The 18,919-nt window shown below is 34.2% G+C and overlaps 1 long non-coding RNA gene across 1 annotated transcript; it reads right to left on the bottom strand.

Annotated features, from left to right (window-relative positions):
- Nucleotides 1-483: 483 nt before the first annotated feature.
- Nucleotides 484-18,076, bottom strand: LOC135283874 (uncharacterized). The gene is made up of 4 exons (XR_010349474.1): nt 17,705-18,076; nt 8,414-8,518; nt 3,925-4,000; nt 484-3,569 (listed from the first exon to the last, which is right to left on the bottom strand). It is a non-coding gene; the product is annotated as an uncharacterized LOC135283874 (long non-coding RNA).
- Nucleotides 18,077-18,919: the final 843 nt, after the last annotated feature.

An 18,919-nucleotide genomic window follows, 5' to 3' on the forward strand; every position in this document is an offset into this window, starting at 1 on the left:
CTATGTTTTCCAGTTTTCCTTCTTTCTGTATTTGCATGTGAAACATGAACAATAATCATAGCCAAGAAATTAAACAGATGAGACATCTGGTGGTATGTATAGAAAAGTTCTGAACTACATTGGCAAGGCTTTGGAGGCTCCACCACCACTGTTTAAAACAGAATAAAAAGAACATCTGTCAAAAATTACTTAAGCAGAAACTGAATTAGATACCTTCATGATCTCCATTTCAATCACAACATGCAATGAACTGAATAAAAACAATAGACACAGAAATATTCTAGTAGCATTAAACAACTGTTCAGAACCAAGCTTCTATATGATCATAGCAGTAGTATTTGAAAAATGAATTGAATAAATTTATTTATTCATTTTTTGCAACTTTTTAATCTGAGTAGCAGTTGACAAAAATAACATGAAATCTCATTCAAAAACATTAAATTCAAATGGGATAGAAAAGTCTTTCTTTAATTGCTTACAGTACTTTAAGCTACTCGTGTTACTCTCTAACTTAAAACTGCATGACATTTTATAAATAATTATAATTTCAACTTTAGATTTTACAATGAGTACCACATTATTTCAACCTGCTTGAAAATATCTTTATCTTGATTTCTTGGCATTAAAATCCATTATGTCTCTTACAGAATCTCAAATATAACATCCTTTCATCCAAAATTTCATTGGCCTCCATATAATAGACAACTTTTATATAATATAATAATAACGTTTATATCCATATAATAACAACTTTTATATTTTGGTACAACTTCAGAGAACTATGTTATCGATAACACAATGTTATAGTGTTAGTTATACTAAAGCAACATATAAGCTAGTTGCTTTTTACACAGACTTTTCATTCCATTTGTGCCTTTTCAATTGTTTAGTAATAGATTGTAATGCTTAAGCAGAAGGGAGAAATAGCAAAATAATAAGTCATAGGTACATCGAATTAAATACCGGAAGAAATCATTGGGTTTTGTGGCCTGAACTACTTTTTATTGTTTTCTTAGATAATCTGTATAAAGCCCAATTAGTTGTAAAGTCTCAGAGTTTTTATCGCTTTTGTTTTTCCAATAAAAAGTCATATAAGGATACTTCAAAGATGCTAGCTTGATCTGATGAAAGTCGATTTAGTCTCCTTGCTTGAAAAGAAATCAAACTCTCAAAAGGCACTCTGAGGGACTACAGAGACATTAGATTTCCTGCATTAAAACGGCATTTGCCAATGCAATGAACAGTTTTCATTGAAGAAGGGAGAGGGACAAGGAGGACAATGACACCTTCCTAGTTTCCTTCCTCAATGACAACCAGATATATATAAAACCCAGTCTTATGCTCATGCATGTGAACTATCTCTCTGAAAACTGCAAAAGGTTGGGCATTAGAATTACAATGCAGTGATGAGAGAACATTTATATTCTCAGCCTCACAAAGAAGTCATAGAAATTGGAAACTATCCAGAAATTACTGGAGGAGAATGCAAAATTGCCACTAATGTACAGAATGAGGTAGGAATAGTTCAAGGATGCCATATTTTAAAAAGTACGTAAAACTGTGAGGTAATTTAGAAAAAAAGATTTCCCTGTTTGCTGAGAAACAACTTTAGGAACTTTTCCCTATTGTTGCAAAGGAACAACTCAAGAGGGAGAATATTGATGTAGAATAAACCAAGTACTCAAGCAACATAAAAGATACAGGCCTCTTAGGTTTTCTAAATTAACTTAGTTTTGAAATGTCTCAAGAAGTTGATGTTATTACCTATTTATGGCTTTGTTTCATAGAGACTGTTTGCTATATCTTCCTCTAGCATTGCTTGGTCTTTTTATTGTTTTATTCTTCTAAGGCTTTGTCTTTTTTCTTGTGTTTTCATTTCTTCATTCTGTGCCACATTGCATCAGAAACCACAAGATATATTCTGCTTGATGTTTTTAACTTTGGGTTCCTTCACTTTCCTTATGATCAGGATCTTTCTAATTTATTTGATGTGAATTTACTCTATTGTATTGTCTGTAATTAATTTATTATTTATGCTCCTATAACTGTGTTTGTCTTATAATACTATGTAGTATGGATTTTTTGAAGTGTGCATTAATCCACATTTGTTTTCACTTGTGTTTGTATATTGCCTGTCAGAATGACTGATTCCTGAGCCATGGCATAGCATAAAAATTATAATATTAATAACATATTATTAATAAATAATACAGTTAATATATAGAGAGTATATTATTATTTAATTAACAATATATTTTAATAAATTGCCTATGTATATGTGAATATATGGAAAGAAACATAAAAATGTATAGTTGAATCTTCATTTTTCAGCTAATAAAAGAGAAAACCGGAATGGGCCTTTAAATCTGACTTTTTCCTTGTACCAGAAGGAACACATGAGAAACAAATTGTGAAATCTATTACTTGTACTCATACACCAAAAATAAGCAGGTCTGACTGACACGATATTTTTTCACCTTTTATAGTGTTAGCATTTAACCGAACAAATATGAGAGTTAAATTAGTTTCAGTTCCACCAATCTTTTTATATATAAAAAATCTTTTTATCTTTCAAAATCATATGAATAGGAAATTGCTGACATAACTGTCATAGATCAGATCTTATTTGTTGAATTTTTCTGACATTACACTGACAAGGAACCCCTTTCCTAAAATCTACTTATTTTCACAGGTTTTTAAGTAGCTTTATGCCACATCCCAAAACTTATATTTCTTACTAAATCTTTGCTTCCACAATCTTTCTTTCTGTGATGTGAGTGTTTAAGCTGGGTTTATCTGACTATTGCTGAAGGATGTGCGCAGACACACAGAGAGTCCATGCTGAAGATGTGTTCATTTCCTAGCAAAATTATTGTTTGAGAAATGGAGAAGCTCTCTCTCCACTCATTATAGTGCAAACATTAGTGTCTCCCAGATGCACTGGAAAAGACAACTACCTTCCATGAGGAGCAGAATACTTCCCAGTCTTCACATTTTGGCATCCTGAAACAGATCTGTGTGGAATCAAGTCCACTGGGGGAAATTAGAGCATAAACTACATTTGCTTCAGACTTTTAACAAATTCACCATAGTGTGAAAAAAGAAAATTATTTGTAATCACATCTGTATTATATGTATAAACATATATGGGTATATGAAAAATTCACCTAGTATATATTTAGTGTGCATTGGATTATACATATGTAATTTGCAATAAATCAGTCTTAAAATTCATACATCGTGTTCACTGTGAATTTGTCTAGGCTATTACAAGTGCTACCATATTGAAGCCTAAGGAGAAGGTTCATGTATACTTTTCCTTTTGTCAGCTTTTAATAGATCTAATTGCCTAATTATCTGCTTCAGTGCAGTGGTGGAGTGCTGTAACGTTTCTCCTCTCCCCCGGGGAATGTGCACATTCTCCTGGAAGTTGCCATCTGCTTGTATTTAGGATACTGGTGATACATTCATCTAAGCACTGAGGGTTTCCAACTTCATCTGTCAGTAGGCTTCATTCAGAAAGGATTGACTGTTTTATTATTCTGATTCCTGTTAAAGTTGTAAACATCCTGGAAGGAAGGACAGTTTATAACCAGAAGTGAAAAGAAATATCTGTTACTGAAAGTGACCGCAATACCAATAAAACTAAACAAAAAAAAGGAGCTCAAGTCAGCTATTTCAGAATTATAATTTTCACTTTCTTGGTGCTGGTTTGATCAGTTGATGAAACACATGTTCTAAAATGTGCCCAGGGCCATGTGCAGCAGACATAAAAACCACACTAAAACCCTACCCCCTGGAAGGGAGACATTTCTTATTTATTTATAGTGTGCAGTTAAACTCCATTAAGTAGTTCACCTCAATTACTGCTTGTAAGATGTAACTAAAGTACCCCAAAAAACCAAACGATCTAATGGTTATTACCCGGTACAACAGAAAGCTGGTGTAACCTGCTTGTATTGTTCCAAGAGGTTTCACTCTATCTTCTTGGTCTGGGTACCTTGCAAACACAGAATATATAAAATGGTTTAAAATATTGTCAGTAGAAATTATGAGACGATTTTTTTTTTTTCTGAAGACCTGTCTGGCTATGCAATCAGTTAAACAGAAAAAGCGCAGGTAATGGTTGAAATTTTTACAGTGTTCTGCACAGTGTGGTTAAAAATTAGTCATATATGAAGTTGCACACCATCTAGAATTTTTGCAGAAAAAAACCCAAACTACTAATATCTAGAGAAAAATCAAGTAATTTTTGTCTGAGTTGATAGATGCAATAAAGTTTGTCAGAATTAAATCATATTTATAAGCTAAAGATGTGTAAGGTTAATTTCTGACTTTCTAACAATATTTTGGGTGATTTAATCACCTTTTCCAAGATAAATTCCTACTGACAATTTACACTGCCATTTTTAATACTTTGAAGCAGCTCTAATCCTAACCTTTGTAGTTCACTGTGACACTTCCCCGTCCAATGTCCGATCAGAATTCCAAACTTTTTCTTTCTTAAGACATGCCTTCTGTGGTACACATTGTATTCAGCAAAACCATCTATCCATGACTATTATAGAACAAGTGAAGTAAATTTGAGAAGTGCCACTTTGTTTAGCTAAGGCTGTGTTTTTAAAGAAATCTGTAAAATGTTGGCAAAAATATTTCCTTAATTTTGTATATGCTTAGATGGCAAGGTAATAAGCATGCCAGATCCTACATTTATGAAAAGCTGACCACCATGGTATATCATATGTTCTTTCACTGCAAGTGAAATTAAAAACTGCTAAAAGAAAACAAAATTAATGCCTGGAGGGCATGGTTATATACTAACCTAGCATATGATTTTTTTTCCTCAATACTAATATGAAAGTGATTAATTGTATAATTAAATTACTGCAGCCCAAAATTCTTCTGATAGGGTGTAATTTTAAGTTGTTAATTTTTCTCCAGAAGACAAAATAATATGATTGTTGAAACCATAGAGTCTGTATCTTTATCACACCACTGCGTGTCTTTCTGCAAACACTAAAAGTGTGAAATAATGGCTAATTTTAATCATTTTGATATCAGTATCCCACTGCTGTTATGCAGTGTTCACACAATGAAAGTCTAATAGGGAGTTAAGAAATGTCTTTTCAAAATTATATTCTGAAAGCAGTAGAGAATCCTCATCAAAGTTAGAGAAGATTCCATCAGGAAGCAGGAGTTGATGTTGATTGCATTGTGATTGTCTGTTATCTTTCTGTAAACCCTGATCACAACTTTCTGTATAATTAAAGACCATGGAGATAAAAAGATAGAAGGGGAAACAAAATAAAACAAAACAAACAAAAACAATTAATTGAAGTTAGTGTCAAATTAAGAAGAAAAAATTGCCCCTAAATGCTTTGAAATCAAACTACATTGTGAAACAATTATATCCTCTTTTCATCTTCTACTCCCAAGACAGCTGAACCAAAACTATCAAAATATAAAGCAAGTCTAATTTAATGTTTCTTTTAAAATCAATATTTATACATTTTTTTAGCATCTTTTTTCAAATGCTTGTGTTCTGTAATTGTAAATGAACATACTCAAAGAAAAAAAAAAGTACATCTTTATACTACCTTAAATGAAACTGTAATTATATTCATATTAATTTCTAGATGCCCCATCTATGTCCTCTTTTTTTCACATCTTGATTTATTTGTGGAAAAATTATTTACACCCTTCATTTTCTGGCTTAGTTTGGTCTTGTACTTTACATGAAATGATTTACCACAGCAACAACTAGGCTGTGTGGATCCATCCATTATAGCTGCATCTACTTTATACACACATATATATGTACATATGTGACGTACTTTAGGAGATTAGCTGCATTAATTTAACATTTTCAATTTTTGCAATATCACACACAGTATTTATCATTATTGTTCAGTTATTTTTGTTTCCCTGTAACAGATTTCTGTTCAGAACCTGCATATTTAATTTGATTTTGGAGAAAACATACATCCGTGCATTTGGTCATTATTTATACTTTATGTTGCATCCAGCTCAATTTCTTTACATTATGTATTTTTAATAGAAGAATTATGATTTCAAAAGCTGTATTAGTGCATCAATAAAGTAAAAATGAAAAGGACAGCTGACACCTAGTCATAATATTCCAAAGTCTAAAAGACACCTTCCATTTTGACTTGGAAATCCTCAGTGGTTCTATCTACATTTTCAACTACTTCCATACTCCCAGGAGCTTGATATCTGACTTCTATCTAATTCACTTAGGCTCCAGAAGATTGACACAATCTGACACCCTCAGAACCCAAATTTACTAGTGTATCACTAAATTATCTACCATAATTATCTAGAGGATCAGCTCTTTCCACAGTGAGTCTTGCCATCTACATTTTGAATTTACAAAACTTGTGATGACCCTTTTGCTGTAAGAGTTAATGGATAAGATTCGGAAATGTCTTTAAGGTCAGGGTCAAGCCATTCACGTTCCCAAACAAATTTCTTTCCCAAGTCATTAAAGCCATTGTTTGTCACATATTGAATCCATGAATAGGTATTTCTTTCCAAACAATGTCGGAAGGTAAACAAGAGGGTTTTAGAGTTTACAGCCCAGTCTGTGCTATGACCTGAGGTTTAAAGTACCAGTCATGGGAGAGAAGAAACATAGTTTGCATCCAAGTGTCCTATTTTCAGGGGAAGAGTGCTATCTGCTGAGAGTTCCGAGCTCCTCAAAGGGATTAATGTCATCTTATGGCAGTGTGGCTAAGGTGATAGCTGCTGCAGCAGGGTGGGAATTGAGGCAATTTTAATGACTTCTTAGCTGAATGCACAAGTCTAAGTGTAATTATCTTCAGCTACAAACTTGGCAACACCACTCATTTTATGAATTACTCTGGTGTGCTGCTATTTTTTTATGCATCTTTCACTTTATATCTTTCTTTTGCGAATGCATGTTGTGTTTTTATTTCTGTTCAAAATTCTATTACCACCAATTGATTTTTAAAAGTTTGAAAGACTTGATCAGCTCATTAAAGTTAAATAATTATTCTTGAAGAGCTTTCTTTTGGAATGTCATTTTAATCTTTCTGATATATTTCTGAAAATTGAATATAGTCAGTACTCATGAAAAATATTTACTGGTCAGTGTTTCATAACATCATATTTTTTGGTGGACTGCATATAGGTGAACATTTGTATTTCTTTAGATTTTGAATGTCCAATGTTCCTTAGCATAAAATCTTTTGTTATAAATTTGCCTGTTTTTCATTTTATGATAAGACTTGATGCCATGCAGGGTCTGTGTCACACCAGGGTCAGAGCTGCCATTTTAGCTCGCTCAGTTCAAACAAGATAACCAGCAAAAAGAGTCAGATAAATCATTAAACAGTTCATCTCTTCCATAAGAGTGTTGTACTAGTCTGGTAACAGCAGTTCACAGTCATGACATTTAAAATAGCTATGGAGTTTAATGGATCTCTAATGGTTGCATTTGGAGGACATAACAATGTAAAAAGTAATTTTTTAACTTGTTTTCAAAATTTTGACTTGGGTAACTGTAACATAATAGGCACAAATTTATTATAAAGAAACAATTTGTCTTTAAGGTACAGGAAAATATTATAACTGGTATTCTTCTGAGTATTGACGATCATATTATTGACATTGTATTTTCTAAAAGCTATTAGTAATTTAAAAAGTCATCCAACATGTCAAAAAAATCAATATTTAGTAGTAAGATTGCATATTTCAGTTGAAATGTCTATGAAGTTTTAATATACCATAACTCTATTGCCTCAGTCTTCACCAGCAAGTGCTCCAGCCACCCTACCCAATTCAGAAATTTGAAAGGCAGGGACTGGGAAAATAAAATACTGGAAACAGCACAATCCATAGGATCTGGTAAGATGTATCCAGGGATCCCGAGGAATCAGTCAAATGCTAAGCCACTCTCCTTCATGTTTGGACAATTGTGACAGACTGGTGAAGTTTCCGCTTACTGGAAAAAGGGATGACACCAAGTTGAGTGCTGGATTTATACTCCAGAGGAAAGGGATGCTATCCTGAGCGATTTTGACAGGCTTGAGTGCTGGGCCTGTGTGAACCTCAGATAGTTTCTGAAGGCAAGAAGGCCAAGTCCTGTAGCTGACTCTTGACAATCTCAAACATGGATTAACATTGGGCAAAAAGTAGATTGAGACCAATGTTGAGCAGAAGAACTTAAGGATATTGGTGAATAAAAAACTGAATACGAGCCTGCAATGTGCACTCCCAGGCCAATAAGCCAACCACATCCTGGGTTACATCAAAAGCAGTTTGGCCAACAGGCTGGGAGAATGCAATTCTCCCCCTGCTGCTCCTCACATGAGACCCACACCTGGAGTTCTTCATCCAGCTCTAGAGCCCCCAACACAAGAAACATGTGTACCTGTTGAAATATGTCTAGAAGAGGGCCATGATATGATCAGAGGCTGGAGCAAGCAGATCTCCTCTGAAGAGGGGCTGAGAGAGATGGAGCTGAGACAGATGGAGCCTAGAGAAGAGAAGAGGAGGGAGACCTTAGATCGGTTTTCCAATACCTGAAATGGGTTAGAGTAATGGGGCCCGTTTTAATAGAGTACAATTAGATAGGACGAGAGGGAATGGCTTTAAACTGAAAAGAAGTAGGTTTAGATTAGATATTAGGAAGAAACCCTTTAGAGGTGGTGAGACACTGAAACATGTCTAGAAGTGGCTTGCATCCCTGGAATCATTCAAGGTCAGGTTGGATGAGGCTCTGACCAATCTGTTCCTGTGGAATGTGTCCCTTCTAACTGTTCTAAAGTGATACATTTCCCTGGAAAGTGACTTACATAGCTTTACTGTAAACAGGATGCAAGGCTAGATATAAAAGTTGCATGGAAAAGCTCAAGATTTTTTTATATGTTACAGTTTTTCTCCTTCTCTAAATAAGAACTGTCTGTAAACTGACCAATGCACTGTACATAAATGCTATATTTGGAGACTATGACAGAACAGGACCCTCAGTAATCAAAAACTTTTTACATAGCATGCCCAATAAATATGAATTTCACCTTTTATTTTCAATGTTATATGTTTTTTATTCTTTTCACTTTAAGTCATTTTTTCCCAATTTTGTTTTGTTTTGCATTGTTTTCATTTCAGGGATAACATACACATAGAGGGGATAATATGACATGAATAGCCCATAAGGTGCCCCTGCCATTTGCCAAAATATTATTATGACTAATAATAATGTCTTTATCAGAGCTGTTGAAACAGAAAGCATCTTGAAACTAATTCCAGACTTGTAAGATTCAAGTCATTATGCATGCTATGGGATTTTTTTATTCTCTTTAAGAAAAAAATATGACACAAAATTTATCAGTGTCAATGAATTGATGAAATTTGAAACATGCAGATTATTTAGTCCTTCTCATATACCCTCGGTCACAGTGCAGTATTCCCCTTTATTTGAATCAAGTCTAGCTTTTACAGATCAACATATCATGGTGATAAAATGGTGTCACATAGTCTGCAGAGAAGTCTGGTTTGTTTCACACCTCTGATAGACCTATAGAGTTACCAATCTGTTCTCCCTGTATGGGGTCCACAAACAGATCCCCCGTACACTCGCAGTTCTCTCATTCCAGAGTGTAATCCATATTATTCCTTGTCTAGAAAGAAACAATACTGCATTGAACCTGAATATTGCAGATAGCTACCATGATAAAAAGGAAAATTGTAATTAATTTACTTCCTGTGATTAGGAGACCTAACAGCCCTGAGAGCTTTTGGATTTAAAAAAAAATCTGCCTTAAAGGAAACTAAGCAACATCCCCTTGGCATCTAAAAATTTAAAGCAAAGATTTGCAGATAGTAGACTCACCCATGGGAAGTTATGGGTTGATTAAGAGCAAAAAAAGTTAAGTGAAAGCAAAAAAACTGTGACCTAATTATGATGTGATCAAAAAGACAAGTCAGATTTCTGCATAGAAAGGTTATTTTCTGTCTACGTGATTAAAATATCACTCTAAAATTATGTCACCTGTTCTACATGTTTTGTTTTTAGCACAATTATATTTACATAAAGTTTTCATCTGAATTTTCCTTTTCACTCATAGTGTTGGACAAAATTAACCCATTAATTTTATTTTTGTTCCAGAAATACACGAAAAGGTACTTCAAAGGTATTTTTTCTAAACATATAATTACAAAATAATAATAAAATTCTCAATATAGAATGCAATCAACTGATATATTTACTAGAGAGAAAGCATAAATTTACCCCAGACTCTGAACTGTTTTTAATGAGTTAAATTTAAAGCAACTTAATATAAAACCTCCATTCTTTAAAGACTGTTATGAAAAGCTTAATGTTTAGACTAAAATTGATGTTTTTCCATTCTATTCTTTCACAGAAAACTTTGCAACTTTTCCTACGGCACTGAACAATCCATCTTCACTTGTGTCTCTATAGAAATCTTTTCAATAGTTATCTTCTCCACTTAATCTAAATTTATCCCTGTTTACCATTGTCCTTCTTCTAATGTAATGCCAGCCTTGCATGCCCACAGAATTTATTTAACCATGGCAACACAGAAACCATTGTCTTGTTTGATCCTGAACATAATTTCTCAAGACCTCCACTTGCATGCATAAATAAATATCAGTTTCTCCTCCCTCAAATATGTCTCAGCCTCACTTTTGGAATTGCAAATTTAAAAAAAAAAAAAATAGAAAAAGGATCAGAGTCATTAAGTCCTAGACATAAAATTCTACCAAAAGATTCTAGGTCCTAAAGCTAGCAGCATGTTTGGAAAACAGAGTGAAAAAACAGGAATCATCTTTGTGTTTCTAAGAAACCATAGCAAACTGTAAGGAATTATTCCCTTGAGGTCAACGTAAGTTGAAGACACCTCTTTGTAGGACTTGGTTTATGATAAGCAAAAGCAAATGCAATTCCAAAATTAACTGTCACTCAGATAAAAACTGTGACATGAAAGAAATATAAGTTATGATGCCACATACACAGTGGGTGTTTTATGAAGTTTTCATGGTCTATTTTGAATCTTATTGGATTGAGCAGGGATATTTTTTGACTTTCATTAGAATAATAAACAAAATATAGTCAAAATTGTTCCAATGTGTTGTCTTGGCCAATACTTCTGAGACTGAACTGAGATGCTCACAGATGTAATATTGTTCAAGCACTCTTGCTAAGTGTTGATTTGCATAAAATTTAAAGCACTTTTATACACTAAGAATTCAAATAATCTGCAATATTACAGCAGTTATTCATGTGACTGCTAGTTCTTTATAGCTGACAAATGTCTATGGTGTTCTCATATGGCAGATTTTGCAGATCACAAGAATTAGAATGAGACCTAAAGATCGCCTTAAGGCATTATAGAAGTATCTCCCATTTTTGTTTATTTTCAGAATGAGTTAATTACCAGCAGCTGCCCTCCTGATAGTAATGATCTATCAGGTATTAATAACAAATTTTAAAAAGAGATAACAGTATCTTATTTCTGAGTGTATGTAGATATGTATACTTAATCCTCTGAATTTTGTACTATGTTTGAAGGCAATGCAAGAAATTAAGATTTTTTTTAAAGACCAATATGAAGAAATGTTGCTGTGTTAAGAAATAAAGTCTGAAGAAAATTGTCTTTTAGAAGCGCAGTTTATAGTACAATGTGGTTTTGTTTTTTTCGTTTTTTTTTTTTTTTTTTTTTTTTCTCTTCTAGAAACCAGTTTACTGATACTGGTACAATAACGACCAATTAACTTTTTTTCTAAAAAGCAGAATGTCTGGGTGTAGTGAAAATAAGCAAGGTTTTAATTTTAAAACTTAGCTTTGAAAGTTAACTTTTTTTCCCCATTGGAAATGTAATTATTTATTTTGTTTAAACTCTACAGTACTCCTACTTTTAAAGCATTTATTTTTTCATTTATCACAATGCAGACTACTCTAATCTGATTTATAGAATTGTTCAAGCATTTTTTTGTATATACCATGTAACATTTTGGCCTGAGAAACTTCAGAAATGCAGAAAACCTAGTGGTATCTTTTGAAAGAGCTATGGTAACAGCCATGTTAAAAGAAAAAAGCTTTATCAATTAAGTCCAGCCTAGCTTTGGACAAAAATACTTGGATATTGGGATATCATAATATTCAAATATTTCAAAACACATTGTTTCCTAGAATCAAGAGTGGCTGCCACTTTACTTCAGAGTTAGATGAGTCCACAGATACTGCAGTTATCAGTGGATAATTTATAAATAAATAAAAGAAAAACTAAATCAAAGCTGTTGGAATTTGTTTAGTTTTGTCACCCCCTACCAAATGGGATGCACACAGAGGAGATATTCAGACACAGATTATGTATTTTCTTAGAGGAAAATGGCACAGTCACAGAGTAAAGGCATAAAGGTGTATGTTCAAGGATATGAGCGTTCTGGTTGCTGTACATGTGGCAGCTGCTGCAGTGGTGAAAGGATCCTGTTCTTCCAGCCAAATGCCTACTGCTTCCCAAGGCTGTTAGGCTCCATTCACATGGTCCTGTGCAATCTAAGATGCAGATCACATTTTCTAATAAATAAGAGCTGGTGTGGATGTGGGATAATTAAGCACCCTTTTATTTAATTAATTGTAAAAACATATCTGATTTTTTCACATACCAGGTAACCTGATACAGAGGCTATTGATATTAAAGAGGATCTTCAATCATATCTCAAATCAATAAACAAGATAAATCCATGAGTCATATTTAGTCTTAGATATTTTATTGAATATTGTTTGGCGACATATTCTTTTATATGAAAGAGCCAAGCAAAAGCAAAGACATTAAAGACACAAAATAAATAAGAGAAATGTAACTAATAGAACATGGGATAATTTTGGAACTTTGTTTCCAAAATGGAACAGGAGCTGTGTACATAGATTTTAGCACTATCTCCTTCTGAAGTTCCAGAAAACAGACATTCTAAATTCCTCTTTAAATGAATGAGAATGGACTTTACAATAACAAAACTGATTGCACTATAAATTTATCTATTATCTCAATTGTAGACAAATGTCTAATATGGAAGATCAGCACTAAGCGGCAGGTCAAAAAGTTAGTCCTTGAAACTTGGTTTGCATCTTAAGTTCAATAAGCAGGGGTGTGATATTTCCAGACTCATGTCTAAAATATTTTCAAATTCTTATCTCCCTTTTTCAGCCAAAGCACTATGATGAACATGCTATAAAACTAAAAAGAAATATTTATGTTCAAATATTAAATGTAATAATTATGTTACTTACCTTTGTCAAATATAAGACCATATTGCTAGAAAAATGAGGTAATAAGCCCAAAGAATTATTTCATGAAAGTATTTCTTAAATTAAGGATAAGCATTGTTCAAGCTGTTCTGCTTATAAAGTGTGTAGAGACCTTATTTAACATTTCCTTTTAGTGAAAGTGCAAACTAATTAACATATCAATATCCTACTGCAGACTGGGATTTTCTGTGATATTTAACACAAATCTCATACTTGAAATTTTCTAATTATTTTAATTATCTTTACCTTTTGTCCCACGTCATCTGACATAGAATGGAGGCCGTTAAAAAGAGTCTAACACCTGGACTTCATAGTGTGAATACAAATCACAGCGAATATGCTGATTTACTCTTATTGCCAGTAGCAGTAGCAATAGCAATTGTGAGACTGAAACAAAATGGTGGATTTAGAACTGCAGAAGTACCTAAAGATTTTTTTGTAATTTGTGCTCAGCAATGGTAGGAACAAGCAATGGACTGCAAGATGCAAATTCTATAGGATGCCAGACATAATTTAGGAAGGTAAAAGGAGCTCTCATACTATTCTACCAAACCATGACCATTAAAATATAGGACCTTTTAGGCCAATATCCCAAGGAATGGAAGCAATCCAGAAAGCAATCAATAAAGAAGTAGATGAAATGAACATTCTGTTGAAATGGGGATGGAAAAAAATTAGGAAAAAAATTAGAAGTATAAAAAACCAAGTATTCTTATAAGTATTTTGTTTGTACAGCTGCTGAATCAGTGTGCTAGTTAAGACAACTTAATTGAGGCTATATGAAACTACCATTGTGAAGTCTAAGCTGTTCTTTATGCAGTCAGAGAATATTTGATCTTTCTTCAAGAGTCTCCTGATTTAGTTGGAGATGCCACTGCTCATTGCAGAGATTTGTGCTAGATGATGTTCAAATTTACCTTCCAACCCAAACTATTGTTTAATTTTAAGTAAAAAAAAACCAAAATAATATTAAAGACATAGGAGAAAAGGGTGACAGTATATTTTGAGAATGCAACTGTTGGTCATCCTCTCTTCTGACATAATCGCAGATAAAAGTAAGAAGAAGGAAGGCATTAAATTTTGGCTTGTTCATTTTAGCTTAAATCTTATAAATGTTTTTAACTATAACATCAGTTGTTTGACAGTATTTTGCATTTAGTGCCACTTTTTGGACCCTCACACACAGGGATGCAAGATGTAGCCATCACCCACTCTATGTAGAGAGAAAAGGTTATGACAACCTTATAATAATAAATGTGGGTTTTTTGTTCTCTAGACTTGAACTGTAGTCTTCTTATCCCTTTCCTGATACTATTTGTTTTACTGTAGTTTATACATTTTGCTAATTTACAATTTTCTATAGATATTAGGAAATCTGTATAGTGTTAAAATAAACAACAACAAAAAAGGCATGAGAGCATTCCATGACAACTCATAGTACTTAATGCAAGTTTTAGAGGAATTAAAATATTTCCAAATGGTAAATGAAATTTAAAATATTAAAATTTTTCACAAAAAAAGTTTATATTTGAGATTATGATTTCAAGAAAATATGTAAAAAAGACATTATTAAAAATACTTGCCCAAAACCTCATATATTTGTAAAGGAATATAGGACTAAACAAAAAATCTAAATCCTGAAGTATGCAATAGTTTCTCTTGAAAATCAATAGCATGTGGCAGCACTACCTGACCTTCTTTATAAAGAAAAGAATCAGCTCTGAAGATGTCTTTTCTGTTAGTCTTATAACTAAATTGACTTATCTATTTCTAATTAGCAAAGCACTTCTAAGATGGGACTTAAACCTAATTATTCCTAAATTGATGAATTTTATCTCAAGCATATATTTATGTCAAAATGTTTACTGACAGCTCTACAAACAATTTTTACCCAAAGTTCAGGTAAATTCAGAGACACGTTGGCCTACATTTAGGAGACTTGCAGATGATCTAGAGTGACTTTTGAAATGTCAAAATTTTGTAGTCTTTGTTTTCTGTTTCCTTGTTTCATTTTCCAAATTAATGAAAACTAAATTTTTTATGCTTACAGGTAAGTTGCTCAAATAAGTGTGATTTAGGTTTTGTTTGTATTTGTTTGGTCTCTTGTGCTTTTGTTTTGTTTTTGTATTTGAACATATGCTGTGAGCCTTCACACCATAGGTAAACTGATCAGTGGCAAGAAAGGAACCAGCATTATATTATTTATCAATACTTGACTACTAAAGCCTGGGGAAAAGTCAGTAATTTGATCCTATGAAAGACACCTACAAAGTATTTTATTCGCAATTACACTGGACAAAAGACTGAAGCATTCTTATTTCTTGGACCACAACTTTGTGACCCAGTGCCTAGGTGAAAATTTAGCCTATAGCATCACTTTTTAAATGATTTTACTTTTAAACAGCGCTCAAACACTGAAAATTTCAGATATATTACACTCTGTCTCAGACAGTCATTGTTTTAAAATTACTATAAATCTGTAATCAGTTAGTAACATTTATTTTTCAATTTCTTTTAGAAAACACAAATGCTATTGGTACATCTGTTCAAGTAGGAAAAGGTTCGCAATAAATAGTCTTGTTAGAAAACACAAAATGGATTTTTTCATTTGCTTAAGATGCACAATGACAACAGAGAAACCATAATTTCTTGCCTATGGAGCAGAAAATTTTCAATTCAAATGTAGTTAGAGGAGATCCCTCTTTGAAGTATATTTTATCACTGTAATTAAAATATGCACCAACTATTTAACTTATTTTTCATGTAGAACATTGTAGGATTTAGAGAGGGGGTTCTCAATTGTTGTAATTTTGTTTGCTTTTTTTTTTCCTTACTTATATAAAATAAACCTGTCTCACATTCTGTCAGTCCTGGGTGGAGTTAGTTTTCTTCGTAGTATAATCTACTTAAGTGGGGCAATTGTTCAGAGAACTTGATAATATGATGTAATGGTACATAAATGTGGTATGTATAACTTAGTGATATAGATATGGTCTATATTTTCTCCCTGCCTGCTCGCCCTTCTCCCCTTTTCTCTTTAGGGTCCTGGTCCCTTGGGTTCCTACCCCTAGGAGCACATGCTTGTTTGCCCTTGGTTAGCCCCTGGACCGACCCAAAAATTTCCTTCCAAAACAAAATCATGGCAGAACTGGCAGAATAACTTCCGCAATCTGTGTCAAGAACATACTGTGAATGTATCGTGCATGATTTCTTCCACCTGCCATGGACCTCTACTAAGGTCTGAACAGAACTTCTGTCACATCACCCTTACCCTCACACTGTGCCCTAAGGCAACACATGGTGTTATTGCCCTCTAATTAAAGGCATCACCCTTTCATTATGCTAAGTGCTTTGAACTCTAAAATGCACATGAAAAACATGTCTCAGAAAAACACAATACAAATGCCACTGGCTTTGTATTAGTGATCAGTCCACTTCTGCAAGAGCTAGAAGGGAAATATATCTACAGCTGGTTGGATATGCAGCTCCTTCCCCCCAGAGTGCTTTCCCCATGCTGGAAAATAGCCATCGGCATTGAATCATATATTTATGATCTCTCCAACACAAATATTAGGACAACAGGAGTTGTGTCTCTATTAAACATTTCAAATGAGAGAAAAGGGGCTGATCCTATCAACCTCGTGCTAATGAATGTCTTCTAACTCTCAGGAGAGGATCTTATTAGTCAGCGTATTTATATATAAAATTTCTCAAGGTGATGTCATCTTTTATTGCCTGTGTTGCCTATTGACTCTGTGTTGCAGCCCAGACAAAAGCACCTGTTCTGAAGAATGCTAACTTTATATTATATCTCTTAGCTGATGTCATTAGGACATACATTTTCAAAAGAGAAGGTGGAACTTTTACTTCAGATTTGGATTCTGACCAAAACTATTGTCATGCATACATAGTTAAAATTAAAATTTAAAAATTATTTTGTCTAGTAATTTTAAAATCTGATTCAAATGGCTCATTTTTTTTTCCTGTTAAAGATTTCCAAGCAAATTATATGGAGGATTCTAGCAGTAGGTAGAACAATATGTCAAAAAATGTAAATACTTTTAATAGTTTAACATCTTTATTCTCTACAAGAGATGTAAGCACAATGTGGATAGCAGAAAGGAAAAGGAAAAAAACCAACATCTACTGAACTGGAATTACTTTTTTTTACAAGACTTATTAGTACATGAGGGGCAAAAAAGGAGTCTGTCTCTTTCAAATCTCCTTGTAACACAATGCCTTAAATAGAGAGATGCCAAAAGTCTTGAGAGTTTTTTTTTAACTGAAGATGCTGTTGCTCAAGTTCTTCTGTATTATATCTATATTGTGTCTGCAGGTTGCTCTGAGATGTGGGTGTTGGAAAACACATACCGAGGTTAAACTACTCACTCTGTCACTGATGCTGCTGTGGTTACATGTTTTCATGCCTTGTGTGAAGATGAACATCATGGCAAGGTTGTAATTGGATACAGCTATCTTTTCCGAAAGACAAAAATATACAAGAAACACTGTAACCACTGCATTTTAGATCAGTTCTTTCATGCTGAACAAACAATGTTTAAAAGCGCCTAAAAGCTCACTGCTGCTTTTCCTCCTGTGACAACACACAGCACAATAGACTCTAATTTATGCAGGGTTCTGAGTCATTGTACACCTAACACAAACTACATTTGATTCTGTAACAGATTAATCACACCTGAAGGAAGTATGAATAAATTACCAAGAGCAGCCTCCTCCTTGTGCCAGAAATATCTTATTAAAAAAAAAAAAAAAAAAAAAAGCAACTCGCCTTCACAAATTTGAATTTTGGAAAAGAAGGTTCTAAAGGTTTCAGATGAACAAAATGTTGTCCAGAAGGAAAAAAAGAAAAAACACACTGTCATGGTTTGACCCTGGCACAATGCCAGGGCCCCCATGAAGGGTATATTTCCAAAATGGTTGCTGTGAGATGTGACCCGGGAACAGAACAAAGCAGGCTCCCATTCGGGGATGGAGGGAAAAACACAACACTTTATTTATTACAAATCTAGAAAGGAACACATACCAAGCTAAGAATGAAAACCTTCCAAACACCTTCCTCCTCCCCCTCCCTTTTCTCCACGGATTCACCACCCCTCAAATTATCAACCCTCAAATCCATCAGGGAGAGAGGAGTCCCCCCTTGCCTCATAGACCTCCCCTGGAAGCACAATTAAAACCTCCTGTGCTTCCGTGTCACCCATGGCCCCACCCAGAGAACATCGGCCCTCATGACTTCTCCCCAACATGTCCAGTGCTCTCACCACTGGACACGGGCCAGGACTGCTTTTAGGGCTCCCCGTTTAAAGATGCTCCACCCACTTCCAGAAACAGCAGTCTCTCAACTTCGGGACACCAGTCCCCCCCACATTTCACCCCCTGGGGCCAAGGGGCCTCATGAACAGAGATCTTCCTCTCCGTGGAGACAGAGGGCATATCACACCCCCTTCAGCCATTTCTGTTCACGCTGCTGCTTCACTCTTGACTCCCGGGTGTTGCCTCCCCCTAAATACAGTTTCTGGGTCACAGGGAAAAAACACGGGTCTGTCCATGGCTATACAAGAAAGAGTCCAGCCCAAGGCCACT

The sequence above is a fragment of the Passer domesticus genome, chromosome 1, assembly GCF_036417665.1.
Source record: "Passer domesticus isolate bPasDom1 chromosome 1, bPasDom1.hap1, whole genome shotgun sequence".
Lineage (NCBI taxonomy): Eukaryota > Metazoa > Chordata > Aves > Passeriformes > Passeridae > Passer > Passer domesticus.